The following is a 12336-nucleotide window of genomic DNA, read 5'->3' on the forward strand; positions in this document are numbered from 1 at the left end:
CTGGCTCTGCTCTTGGCGCCACTCAGTTTTTTTCTTTTCGTTTTCCCTTTTGGGTGCCCATGCTCGTCGGGTTCCCGGGGTTGCGGCCCCTTAACCGTGCGCTGCTTGGCGAGGGTTGGGCCTTTCCGGACCAAGGGGCTGTGGCTCTGTGGTGTGTCTTGTGCCTCTGTTGGCACTGGCTTCCGCAGGACTGGTGTTCAGACTGCCATTTTTTCTTTTTCTTTCTGAGTGTCCTAGGGTGCTTGATGTTCGACCAGGAGTCTATTGCTCAGTGGTAAGTTCTGGGCCTCTGGTGCCGAGGCCTATCTCAGGTCCGGGTTCTGCCAGTGCTGTCAACTTGCTGGGTCTGGTGGCTCAGTAGTCTGTGGCAGCCACTGCAAGGTCCTGTGTTGGACCTCATGGTCACAGATTCAGGTCCCTGCGGGTCCGCTCGGCTCTTCCTCCGTCAGTGGTCGATACACTGGGTTCCATTGTTTTAGGTTCCACTGGGCATCTGTTGTCCGGCACCTGGTCACCTGCGGGTGGCCATGCACTTTACATGTACGCCTGCTATGTGTTGCTTTGCTGGCTGGTTTTGCATGACCCCTGTTCAGGGTTGGCGTGCACTTTCGTGAGCGTTCCATTTTGTGACGAGATGTATTTTGCCATGTATGTTCTGGTTGTTCGCCCGTTCTTGGGCGTGAGGGATGTATGTCTCCCCTTCCCGGGCTTCTCTCCCGGGTTTTGGGGGTGGCGTCCCTATGGTCCCCTACATGACTGATGGGGGCGGTCCTTGCTCTCGGGCTGCTTCGGGGGTCTCTGAGTTCTCTTTGGCTTCGGCTCCTGTTCCTGGTATCTGGGGCCGCGGCGGTGGTGTCCCGTCCTCCTCCTGCCCCTTGGCTCGTTGGGCGTCCCTTGCGCCCTCCTCCTCGCTGCCGTTTCTCCGCAGTTGCTTGTGGTGCGTGGTCACTTCTGCCGCCTCCTTCTGTGGTCTCTGTCTGTTTTTACGCTTCTGATCGTGTGCCCCCCTCGCTCCTTCTCTGGTGCGGTGCCAGTTGCTTCCTGGTGTTTTTTCTGGGTCCGCTTTGGCTTTCCCTGGTGTGCGGTGCTCGCTTCGGCGGCACATATGCTAAAATTGGAACGATTCAGAGAAGGTTTGCATGGCCACTGCGCAAGGATGACATGCAAATTCGTGTAGCGTTCCATGTTTTTATTTCGGCCCAGGCTCTCTATACTGGGGTGACTGCAGAACGTTGCTCTGCTTGCTGTCTATGGTTGATTTTGCATTGTCTCCCCGTGTGTGGGTCAGGGAAGGTTGCGGCCCGGAGGTTCATCTCTCCTCTTCTGGGTTGAGTGTTTCGCTTTCTTGCATTTCAGTGGTCTTCGGTTGGAGATGGCTTCAATGGTGGTTTATCTTTGCCTAGTCGATGGTTCCTGCCACTGGCGCCTCCTTTGGATGGCTGTCCCACTAGTTTTGGTTAGTCCCCCGGGTGTTCTTGTCTGGGTGTGATCCTTCCGTGGGTTGGGTTTGGCCCATGTGCCTGGTTGGATGTGGATACTTGCTTTCCTTACTTCGGCTGGTGGGTGGAGGCTCCGTCTTTCGCCGGGGGTCTCCTGTTCGTGTTGGTACCCGGTTGGGACTTTTCCGGGGGTTTCCTCTCCTCTGGCGGTATTGCGCCGGCTCCTTCTGCTGGCTTGGCTGTTTGCGGACCCCTTAGGGGTTCTGTATTTCCTGGCGGGCGGTCCCTTCCCTGTGCTTTGGGGGTTTGGTGGGCTGCTCTGCGGTCTTCCGGCAGTCCTATATTTGCCTGGCTGTTTTCCTTGGTGGCTCGCTTGCTGCAGAGCCATTTTCTCTGGAGGCCTATGGCTGTGTCCCGGGCTCCTCCTTGAGCCTGCAGGTTCCTCTGGGTCCCCCTTCCGCATGGACTGGATGGGTTCCTTCCTTCAGTCTCCTACCTTCTCGGGTCTTGCCGGGTCGGCGGGTCCTGTGCCCTGGTTCCGGTTTTCTGCCTTGGATTGCCTCCCTGGCTCTCCTCGGGTGCCCTTGCCTTCTTTTTTCCTGGCGGTGGGTCTCTCCCTCTTCTTCCAGGATGTCTGGGGTGCGGTCGGGGTGTTGCTCCCGTGCTTCCTTTTTTTCAGTGTGTCTGTTCTCTCCTGTCACTGGCTGCGGCGGGCCTCCTCCTGGCCTGCGCGTCCCTGTGTCCCTGTTGTCCAGGGTCGTTCTGCCCGGAGCATTTCTGTCTCTGGGGCGTCACTTATGGTTGGGTCCGTTGTGGTGTTCTGCCGGCGACGTGGGCTGTTTTTCCTGCTCGTGGTTCTCTCCCTTGGGTGGTCGTTCCGCTCTTCTGTGGGTTTGCCCCGTCCTGGGCATCCCCTTCTGTCCCGTTGGTTCCTTGTGTGGTTCCATGAAGCTGCTTGGCTTTGGTATGTGCTCACTTTGTAAGTCATGTGGCGAGGAAGACTAACGAGGGGGTAATGCCCCGATTACTTACCGGTAATCTTCATTACTCCGAGTTAGTCTTCCTCGCCACATGAGTTCCCATCCCTCCCTCCCTGTCTGGCTATCGGCTTCATGTTTTGGCTTGGTAGTTTCAGGCTTTGGGTTTGGGCCGGCCCTCCTTTTATAGTGGTCATGGAGGGTATGGGTCGGCCATATTGGGAAGGGATGGGAGGCATGGGAGGCTAACTTTTGCTTTGGAGGGTTCTGGTGTGGAGCTGAAGCTCACTTTGTAAGTCATGTGGCGAGGAAGACTAACTCGGAGTAATGAAGATTACCGGTAAGTAATCGGGGCATTACAATGCACGGAAATCTCAACAGATCCTAGTTGGTCCTCCATCTATTTCTGCCCTTACTGGTGAAGAGTGGCCGCAGATAGGACAGTCCCTATGAGTAAGTGCGGTGGAGTTGTGCATTTGCACAGTAAACTATTTTTCTCCTCATACCCTGTGGCAATAATGGTTCCATTTGTGGCAGATGTAGCATCTTCTTGCAAGACTAAGTCCATGGCCTACTCCACAAATGTTTTAATTCTGCTATACATGCAACAGCAGCAGCAAGGCAAAAGTGTCCCTTTGTTGGCTGGTGTTTGTTCTGGACTCTAGTCCATCTAGTTTTGTTTGCATATGTGGTGGAGCTGCGGATGCTTTACACATTTTTTTCTTTTAACCAGGTAACTTACTGTGCACTGAAAGCAGTGTGATTTCGTTTAGATAGACTTTTTTGTCACACCATTTTTATTTTTTTACTTTAACACGATTGTGCGTTGGAGCTCTCCGAGACCTGCTCCTGTATGGAGTCATTTTGCCTATTTTTCTAGTTAAAATAGGCCCTTAAATTAGACTGTGTTGCTTTGCAGTTTGAATAAAATGCCATGTTTTGAATGTGATGTCTGCTTTTCAGACGTCTGCCAGTAAGCTTTCCCGATCTGCTTCAAAGGAAGTGCTATATTTCGACATTTGATTTGTACTGTGGTTGTGTTTTTTAAGGATTGTTTTTCTGGTAATCATCCTTGCCTAAACATTCGGTCTGTATAGGATCATTCTTTGGTGTCGGCATTTAACAACTATAGGCCTGAATCCAGACTCCTGCAAGAAGTGGTATTTCTGTGCTTTTTTCATAATTGGAGAGGAGGTGGGAGGATAAAATTACGGTTATTAGAGAACAGAGTAACTTTCCTTTGTTACGCCCGCCTTTGAATAATTGGGGGATGTATATTCTCATAAGCCTTGAAGTACAGTTGGCAGCCGGGGAGAGTAAAAGCAAGGGTTTGTCAGTCTGCATGCAGGAAGGAATGCTCAAAGGAATGATAGTGTAACTTCCTTTAAAGGTGCGCAGGAGTAATTTCTGTAGTTTTGAGAGTTACCAAGCGAGGAGAAAGGTTGCATCAATCTTTATTTTTTAATGGTTTTGGTTGGAATCTCCACAACATGCAGCAAGGCCGCCCATGCACAACTTTCCCATACCTTGTAAAACACTAGACGGATTCAAAAACAAGCATTTGCAATGCAATAGGACTCGCATAAGTGGAGAAGTGTGGCTCAGGGGTTAGAGGCGGCAGACCCGGAAGCTGAGATCGGCCCTGGACCAGGGTTCAATTCCCCGCCTCGACGGGGCTTGGGCTCAATAATTCCACGGACTCGATAATTCTCGCTCCGGTGCCTACTCGACTCACGGGTTCACACTCTGCGACTCTGGGCAATAGCTTGCTTAATCTCCACAACGGCCCCTCGCGGCGGGATGCCTGGCTCTCACCTTGTGGATACCCTGCCGGGGTTATCTCACAGGGGAATACCATGACGGGTTCCCTAAGCAAGCGCTTAGATGCCTGCGATGCGGGTAATTTGCACTATATAAATACATGTACATTTACATTTTTACATTTACACAAGACCTAATGCATCACAGACAATGGGAGGAAGGGTGGGTGGGGGGGGGGGGCAACGACAACGGGCTGGAAGGTTGGGGGAAGAAGGCATGGATGACGGGAGTGCTGGTGGGAGGAGGGGGGAGAAGAGGCTACAAAGTAGTGCTCACAGTCCACCTACTGTGTAACACTCGCAGTAAAGGGGCCCATAGCCATGGGAGGTGAGAAATTACGACATGGCCATCATAAGGCGGGACTAACAAGCCTCATAATAAATCAGAAGACAGCATTTAGCAAGGACAAAGACTCAAGCCAATGAAAAAATGGGCGAAGCAATGGGCGGAGCTTCTCTCACGTACTAAACTACCCCAGATCTTCCCTAGAGCAGCGCTTGTGTGCCGACTCTAGGCTCGATCTAATAAGGATTGATAATGCCAATAGGTCTGGGTTGTAGCCTTGTAATGCAATCCCCTATCTGTGTGGGTGGGGGAAGCAATGCTGGGGTTTTGGGGGGAGGGAACAGAACCAAGAGGGAGGGGAGGTGGTTGAGGAGGAGAAGCAGTTGGCGAGAGGAGGGTGCAGGGGGAAATAGCAATAAAACGGTGGACCTGTATGTCAGTTGATTGACATCTTCTTTGCAGTGCTGGCAGATGGACTGCGTTACCAACAGGGTGGAGGTGAGGAGTAGGAGCAAAGGGTGAGAGGAGGGCACTGATGGAGAAAGCAACATGCAAGAGAGGAGGGTGTGGTCGGGGGTGCGACATGGAGGGCAGCGTTCGTAAGGAGAAGCAAAGGTGAGAGAGCAACATGGAGTGAGTGGGGAGGCAGTGTACTCTGGAGAAAGCAATGAGGCAAGCACGCGAGGGCAACATGGGCGGGGAGAATCGTACAGATGAGACGGTGTAGGGGGCGAGCAATAGATGACATAAAGAGCTGTAAAACACATGCATTGCCATGGAGTGTGTAACCCAGAAGACAACGTAGTGCTTGAAAAGCAAGCAGTGTAACATTGTGGAAGCACAGAAGTCAGCCTATTAAAAGAAATGGCTATCCTCCATGGGATGGGCAAACATGATTGACAAGCTTGGGCACGAATAAGAAACAGGCAGATGAGAGTAGAAAGAAAGCCAACCAATGGTAAGCAATGAACAGGCTCTAAACCCCTGTATGTTCTCAGTTAGCTCACTATAGTGAGTGCATTGTCAAGTAGTTGAGACAATGAGAATATGGAAGGAAAGATTAAAAAAAGAGGTAGAACTGGCAGCATAGTGACTTGATGTACACAGCTCTTCTCAATGCAGTTTCCAGTAAGTGCTTTGAAAAACACTGCAAATAACCTACTGTAATTGGATTTTGACCCCTGTCTGTCATCCATGTTTCAAGGTTAACAGCGGCCACAATGTTGCAGAAGTTTTCTCAGAGTGCTTTTTTAAAGTTCATGGAAACCATTAACCTTCGTTCTGATGTAGTTATTGCAAAAGAAGAATATGATGTGAGCAATGGCATGTTAAAAGAGTCACAGAGCTGCTCGTGCCAAACGAAAACAATTAGTAATAATGTGGAAGAAGAGGGACTGGGTAAGGCAACCTGCGGCCAATGTGTTTTGTGAAGGGTGGTGGTAGAGGAAATGGAGGCTATGTCAAACTGACGACATTAAAACCTTTACCTTTTTTAGTTTGTTAATTTGGGTTTTGCTTTCCTGGGGCTCTCTTATACATAGGACACACTTTTCCTGTTTGACCACAGCGTGCCTTTAAATAGGTGCGCTGTGCACAAAGAGAGAAAGTGCGCTCTATTACAGTGAATGCACTTTCCCCAGGGCAGCCACTAACTCATGCTGTCCTCTGGGTAGCACATTTAAGTGAAATACGGAGCGGCTGCTTAAAACCACACTGTGCTTCACTGTGCAGGCAGCAACCCGTCTGCACTTTCAAGAGGGATTAGAGATCCTCTCACAGGCGGGTGCAGTGAGTAATTGCACCTACCTGCAAGGGTATCCCCCCCCCTCAACACACACGCACACGCGCACACACACACACACACACACACACACACACACACACATACACCCCCCCCCCCCCCCCCCCCCCCCCCGGTCTGCCATTAGGGGCATTGACAGAGTGCCACCTTTTGTGGCACATTTTAAGTGCGCCTCCTGACAGCTTCTTTATCTTTGAGCCCACTTCCATAATACGGTGCGGGTGCAGATGTAAAAAGAATCCCTTATTTGCATGGGGCCCATGCCCCCCATACTGCAATGAGGGAGTGCATTCGTGAGATAGTGCTGGTGCTACGTGTGTGCAAGCGCTATCTGTATTAATGAAGGAGCCGCACTAGCGTCTGCGGCCTTTACTGGAATGCCATAGTGCCCAGGGTGTGCACAAAGCGGGCGGAAATTCCTGCTGTGCCACCAGAGCACTTTTTCTAATAAGACACCAGGTGTCATCTCCGAGTACTATATTTAAGTCTTGCCTGCAGATAGCTTTTAGCTCTCTGTGGTTAAAAGAACTCTTGTGGCCCTTGTGTTTTCTTGTACTCTCCCTATTGTGCTTTTTATCCCTTCAGATCAGTCTCCCGAGCTTTCCATCTTACTCCCCGTCCCCCACTTGCCCTGTTTCCTCTGCTCCTTGCTGTCTGATTTTTATTTATCACCCCCCCCCCCTTTCTCCACCCCCATCAGGTACTTATTGCTCTTCATCTTCCTATTGGTAGCATTTATTTTATCTGACCCCCAGCTCACTCGACTGTGTGCTTCTATACCTTTCATCCACTTCATGTTAGTTTTTGTATATTTTTATTTTTAACACGTTTCCCCTCCTTTTTAGGAGGACTCGGGAGCTGCCTTCTGCTACTGGGTCGCGTCTCTTTACAAAGACACCTTTGCACACATGTAACCACCATCTTGGACTATAAAATAATAAACAAAACAATGCAGGCCGCATCAATTTTTACCACGGCTTAACAACATTAGCAAAAAGCATTCGCTGCCAAAAGGTGAGACCTGTTTACTTTGCAGTGCTTCTTTACATTTTTCATTCTGGTGTCTGTCCTCCTTGTTTTGAGATTTCCCCTAAAGATCATGGTCTATGGCATGCGTGCGCTGCATGGTTGGGATGCCTGTTTGCTGGCCTTTCTCAATCTCTGTGCATGTTTTTATCTGATGGACCATGGTGCTTTTGACCTGCATGAGTGTTAGTAACACAGTCCAGAACTGGTTTAAAGGTTACCTCTTGGAGTTTACCCAGTTCATCACGGTGGGTCCCTCCATTCCCAATGCCTTATCATGGGCATTGCCTAGTGACCCAGTTTCGATTTTTGTACCTGTGTTGTTCAACCTTTATAAGGAGCCGCTAAGAGAGGGGTAGTAGCTAGCTCTGCCATTTTTATCCATTGGTATGCAACAGCACCCAACTAGTGTTTTGGGGTGTACTCTGTTGAAGATGAACATCTTTGTCAGTAATGTGTTGATGTCATTGGGACTGGATATTTACTCACTTTTTTAAGCCTTGACCTTCAAAAAACAATCTATTTTGGCCACAACCGTTACCATTCCTGACATTTTTAAATTTGGATTCATGTGCTTTAAGCACTCTTGTTTTAAAACTGTCATGCCACACATCGATGAGGTCTCAATCGTATTTTTACTAACTCTTCTTACAGAAAAAAGACTCTTAATAGCCCACCTTGATTTCAGTACCAAGTACATGTTCCTTGCTTTTTTCGGGTGAATGCCGGTGAGGCACTATTTTGATTGATTTATCTACAGTAGCTCTTTCTCCCATAGCTCCATTTTGAGCACTGCTACGATATTGATATGACCCTAGCAAATTTGATCACATTATGGAGTTTATGTTTAATTTGTAATGGTTGCCCTTGCACTTTAGGGAATGAGTTTAAACTTTGCTGCCTAGCCTCCAATCTCACTCTTCTTGGACAGTCTGCTTAAGCTTTCTGGCAAGTTAAAGATCTCCAACTTGTTTTCAGAGACTTGCGTTAAGGAACTTTTCAAGCCATAGTCAAATTGCACCTGCTGCTACCTTATTTGTATCCCTTACCTTTACTTCTGTTGCTTTGTATGTAGGTCCATACTATATAAATGTAAGAGCTACGAATATGCAGAGTGAAGATGGCATTAAATCATTATGATCTCATCATATTCATCTCAGTTTCAAATTGCTGCACCTTTTGGGTACACAAGGTAGTTATCAAAGTAGGAGTGCTCGGAAACCAACTAAGTCGGAGTCTGATTTTTTCTGAGAGATTAAAACTTTGGAATGACGTATAAGATGGTCCTTGGTGCAAGGCTAATGCAGATACAGCGTTTGCACTCATGCAAATGAGGGGGTGGTGGTTTTCACTCACCTTCTGGAATGAGGTAAGCAAGGGAAGAAAGAAATTCAGATAAACACCACGAAAAACTTTTGGAGTGTATTGAAATGAGGAGAGGAAAGAATAAACAAATATGTCACTCTTTTGTAAGGTTCATTTATAAAAATCCAAAGCTTAAGTGAGGACTATAGATACTTGAGTCATTGAAGCCAAATATTCCTTCATCCAAATTCTTGCCATTAAAACAAGACAACAGCCAACACGTTTTGCTCTCTCATTAAAGAGCTTCTTCAGGGCTGCAATCAAAGATAATATAAATAAATACTTATTTGCACATTAAAAATGCAAAAAGGACATTATCTGTCCAATGTGTTAGTGTTTCAAAACAGAATGTTTAGACACTGACCAATCACAACATAAACATGTAAGATTCTCCTATGTGTATGCAGACTGCAGTATAACACATTGTGTGGTCAATAGGCAGAAATTCCAGCAGTTGTAGCTACACAGAGAAGTCTATTTAGACATGGGAAGCAAAGAATTATAAAGTTAAGCCTGTTTTCATCAGTACATATTGTAAAATGTATAGTCACCAGGTAACAGTCCGTTTTAAGACTAATAATCTACTTATGTATCAATTTCTGACTAGGGCAACTTCAGTTCTGATTGGTCTTTGTCCAGCCATCCATTAGTGCAAGAGAGCGAAAAGCGTTGGCTTGTTTTGCCACTAATAACTTTGCCTTGAATTAAAGGGAGTTTTTCTCCAGGACTCAAGTGGCTGAAGTTTTCACTGATTTCCTGGACTTTACAAATGAACCTTACCGAAGAGTGAACATATTGTTTATTCTTGTCTCTCCTTATTTCAATATTCTTGGTCTCATTGTTCGGTTTTGGACAACTGACCCATGGAGGTGGGCAATACAATTGGAATGTTACAAGAAGTCCTTGGATAGTGTTCTTTAATAAGGAATCGGTTGACTGCCATTTGGTATAAACTTTAGGAGTGTGGTACCTATAGCCAGGGTTTATTGTAGCAATGGGAACAAGTTGACATTTTCATTGTCACGCATGGTAATTCACCTCATATCAAAAATTTGGCGTATCTAGAATCTTTTAGCCTGTTAAATGTTTTGTGTTAACGTCCCTTTTTGACCTCTTGCGATTTTCTCTCTTTCGCTAGTACGTTCCGCAACTTCGGCTATTTTGTTTTAATCTAGGTGTTTCCGTGCACCCCAATATACTGAAGATTTTGCAGCAGTTATAATGAATTGAGTAATTTCCCCTTCCTCTGGGGCTTCTTAGTTAATTCATCAATCAAAGAATCTCCTCTTCTCCAATATTCGGCTGTGAAAGTGTAATATTGGGGAGTGTTGTTTTTGGTCTCATTTTTTCTGCAATGCCTGAAGCATTGACTGATGGTACAGTTGAATTTCTGAGATTTTGATGCAGCACAGCTTTCGATTAAACTTGTAACTTACCCAGGGGAGCACAAATTCCTGGAAGAGCGTGGATTATGCACCGTCCTCCTTAGAATTCTATTCTGTATGTTCTTTTTACCTCCTTGCACTCAGAAATCACTGATTTTACTTATTGCCTACATAGAACTGCTATATAAACATAATTTTTAGATTGAGCCTGGGCAGTTCATTCGCTGCTGTTAGGTATGCAGTAGTGGAGTATGGCTTTGAAGCCCCGCCCACTCTCTGCCCATATTTTTAACTGACTTGTGTCATTGTACTTCTGAAACGCTGGCTTCCTAGTCTTTAATAGGCTTATTAGTCCCTCCTTGGCACCGCCTTGTCTGCATTTGTTACCTCTCATAATGACAGGACTTTTCACTGGTTTTACATGCTCTGCTTTATAAGTCGGTGAGCACTATTTTATTTAATGCTCTTCCTCTATTTCAACCTCTACCTCGCAGCACGCCGCTCGCTTTTTTTTCAATTTTTAACAAAGACAGTCCACTTTAACTATGGCTCCGCGTTTTTTAAAAGTATTTTAGCAGCGCAGCCCGCATTTAGCGGCTGCACATATTTATTTATATATTTATTTATATATTTTGTTTACTAGCGCCCATGAGGCACTTTCACATTCATAGAGGCTGCACCCCTTTCTATACACAAACCGCATCTAAAGAAAGGTATGCGGCCGACATTAAAGTGAAGGCGCGGCATGAGCGGTTTTAAGAAAAAAACATCTGTTTGCTAGCTTGGCTAACAGATGATTTTTTTTGTCAAAGCCCCCATGACGCACTTTTACTTTAACCCCTTCCATGCTGCCGTCGGCCATTGGTCGACGGCAGCACTACCTCGCTGGTACTGCCGTCGGCCAATGGCCGACGCGGCCCCGCCCATTTTTTAAAACGGCCGCACTGCCGCGAAATCGCGGAAGCAGCCGTGGGGTTAATATTGGACACGCCCCGTTCTTTAGAAACGGTTTGTTTAAAGAAAGGGGCATGACCTTCAGGAAAGTGTAAGCGCCCCATGGACGCTAATAAAAAACAAATATTTGCAATGCAATAGGGGTCACATTTGCAAGAGTTTAAGCTATTGCATTGCCAATAGCTTAAACTTTTGTTAATGCGAGACCTATTGCATTGCAAATGCTTGTTAATATTGTGCAACCTAGCTTTTGTGCTGTTTACGACAGCTGAACATACTCTTACACCATTGACAGGACGTTGTAGAGCATGGAGATGCATAGAGGGTGAGGGTAATGAAAAAGACTAACTTTGTGGTCACAGGGTAGGATAGAAAGAGTCTGAGTGTGCTTCAAGGTGATTGGCTTTGAGTCGACCAGGAGGGCGTTCGGCGCCTCCGTCCATTGGCTTTGTGTTGGAGATGGTGTGGGAGAGAGTCCCAGAGGGAAGAGTCCTGGAGATCCTAAGATCTCTCCCCAGATGTGTATACCAGCAAGCTTAGGTAGCTGAACTTGGGTGTCTGTTAAGAAGGTTTTTCTCTCTTAATTTATAGAGCAGTGAGTGAAGTGAATCTGCTTGTAAGTAATCTCGTAAAAATGTAATCACCATGTGAATCGACCATGCAAGCCATCTTGATATTTTCCAAGAGTTGATCACTTTGCCGCTGTATCCTCAATTGAAGGAATGCAGACTAGATACTCCTTTGTTGCTTTCAGGACAGCAATGTACGAGGTGTCTCACACATGAGTTACAAATAATCATGTTGCCATTTGTAAGGAAAGTATATATATATTTTTATTTTTAAAAAAGTTTTCAATTTTCGTGGGCACTTCTAACTACACAAAGAAAATTATGTTGGACCCATTTGTGTAAACGCAGCGGACCTGCTTATAAAGATGTAATGATTCTTTCCTTGCCCATGTGATAATGAAGCTCAACAATGCATATTGCACTTTGTGCTTTTTTGTACACTTTATAAAGCTCTGCGTGATTGCTTTATTAAACCCCTCCTAAGGGACATTAGACCATGTAATTTTAGGGAAGGCTTTGAGCATTTAAGATCATTATCAACTGCTGTTATATGTAGCTCTATGCTTAGCTTCATTAGATCAGCAATTTTAATTAGGAATCGTTACTGATATTGTGTTTTCTGCTATTTTGATTTTGGTCTTATTTCTGAAAATTATTGAAATTGTTAGAAATGATGATCTTGACTAACGCTTTTAGCTATAATGCGTCAAAGTC

The 12336-nt window shown here is 46.3% G+C and overlaps 1 protein-coding gene and 1 non-coding gene across 3 annotated transcripts in view; both read left to right on the forward strand.

The window, feature by feature from the left end:
• PCGF3 (polycomb group ring finger 3) overlaps positions 1 to 12336 on the forward strand; it is a 376752-nt gene that overhangs the window by 292876 nt on the left and 71540 nt on the right. The gene's annotated exons all lie outside the window — the stretch shown is intronic.
• On the forward strand, positions 1085 to 1191 carry LOC147727638 (U6 spliceosomal RNA). Its single transcript, XR_015309656.1, has one exon. It is a non-coding gene; the product is annotated as a U6 spliceosomal RNA (small nuclear RNA).

The sequence above is a fragment of the Lissotriton vulgaris genome, chromosome 3_1, assembly GCF_964263255.1.
Source record: "Lissotriton vulgaris chromosome 3_1, aLisVul1.2, whole genome shotgun sequence".
Lineage (NCBI taxonomy): Eukaryota > Metazoa > Chordata > Amphibia > Caudata > Salamandridae > Lissotriton > Lissotriton vulgaris.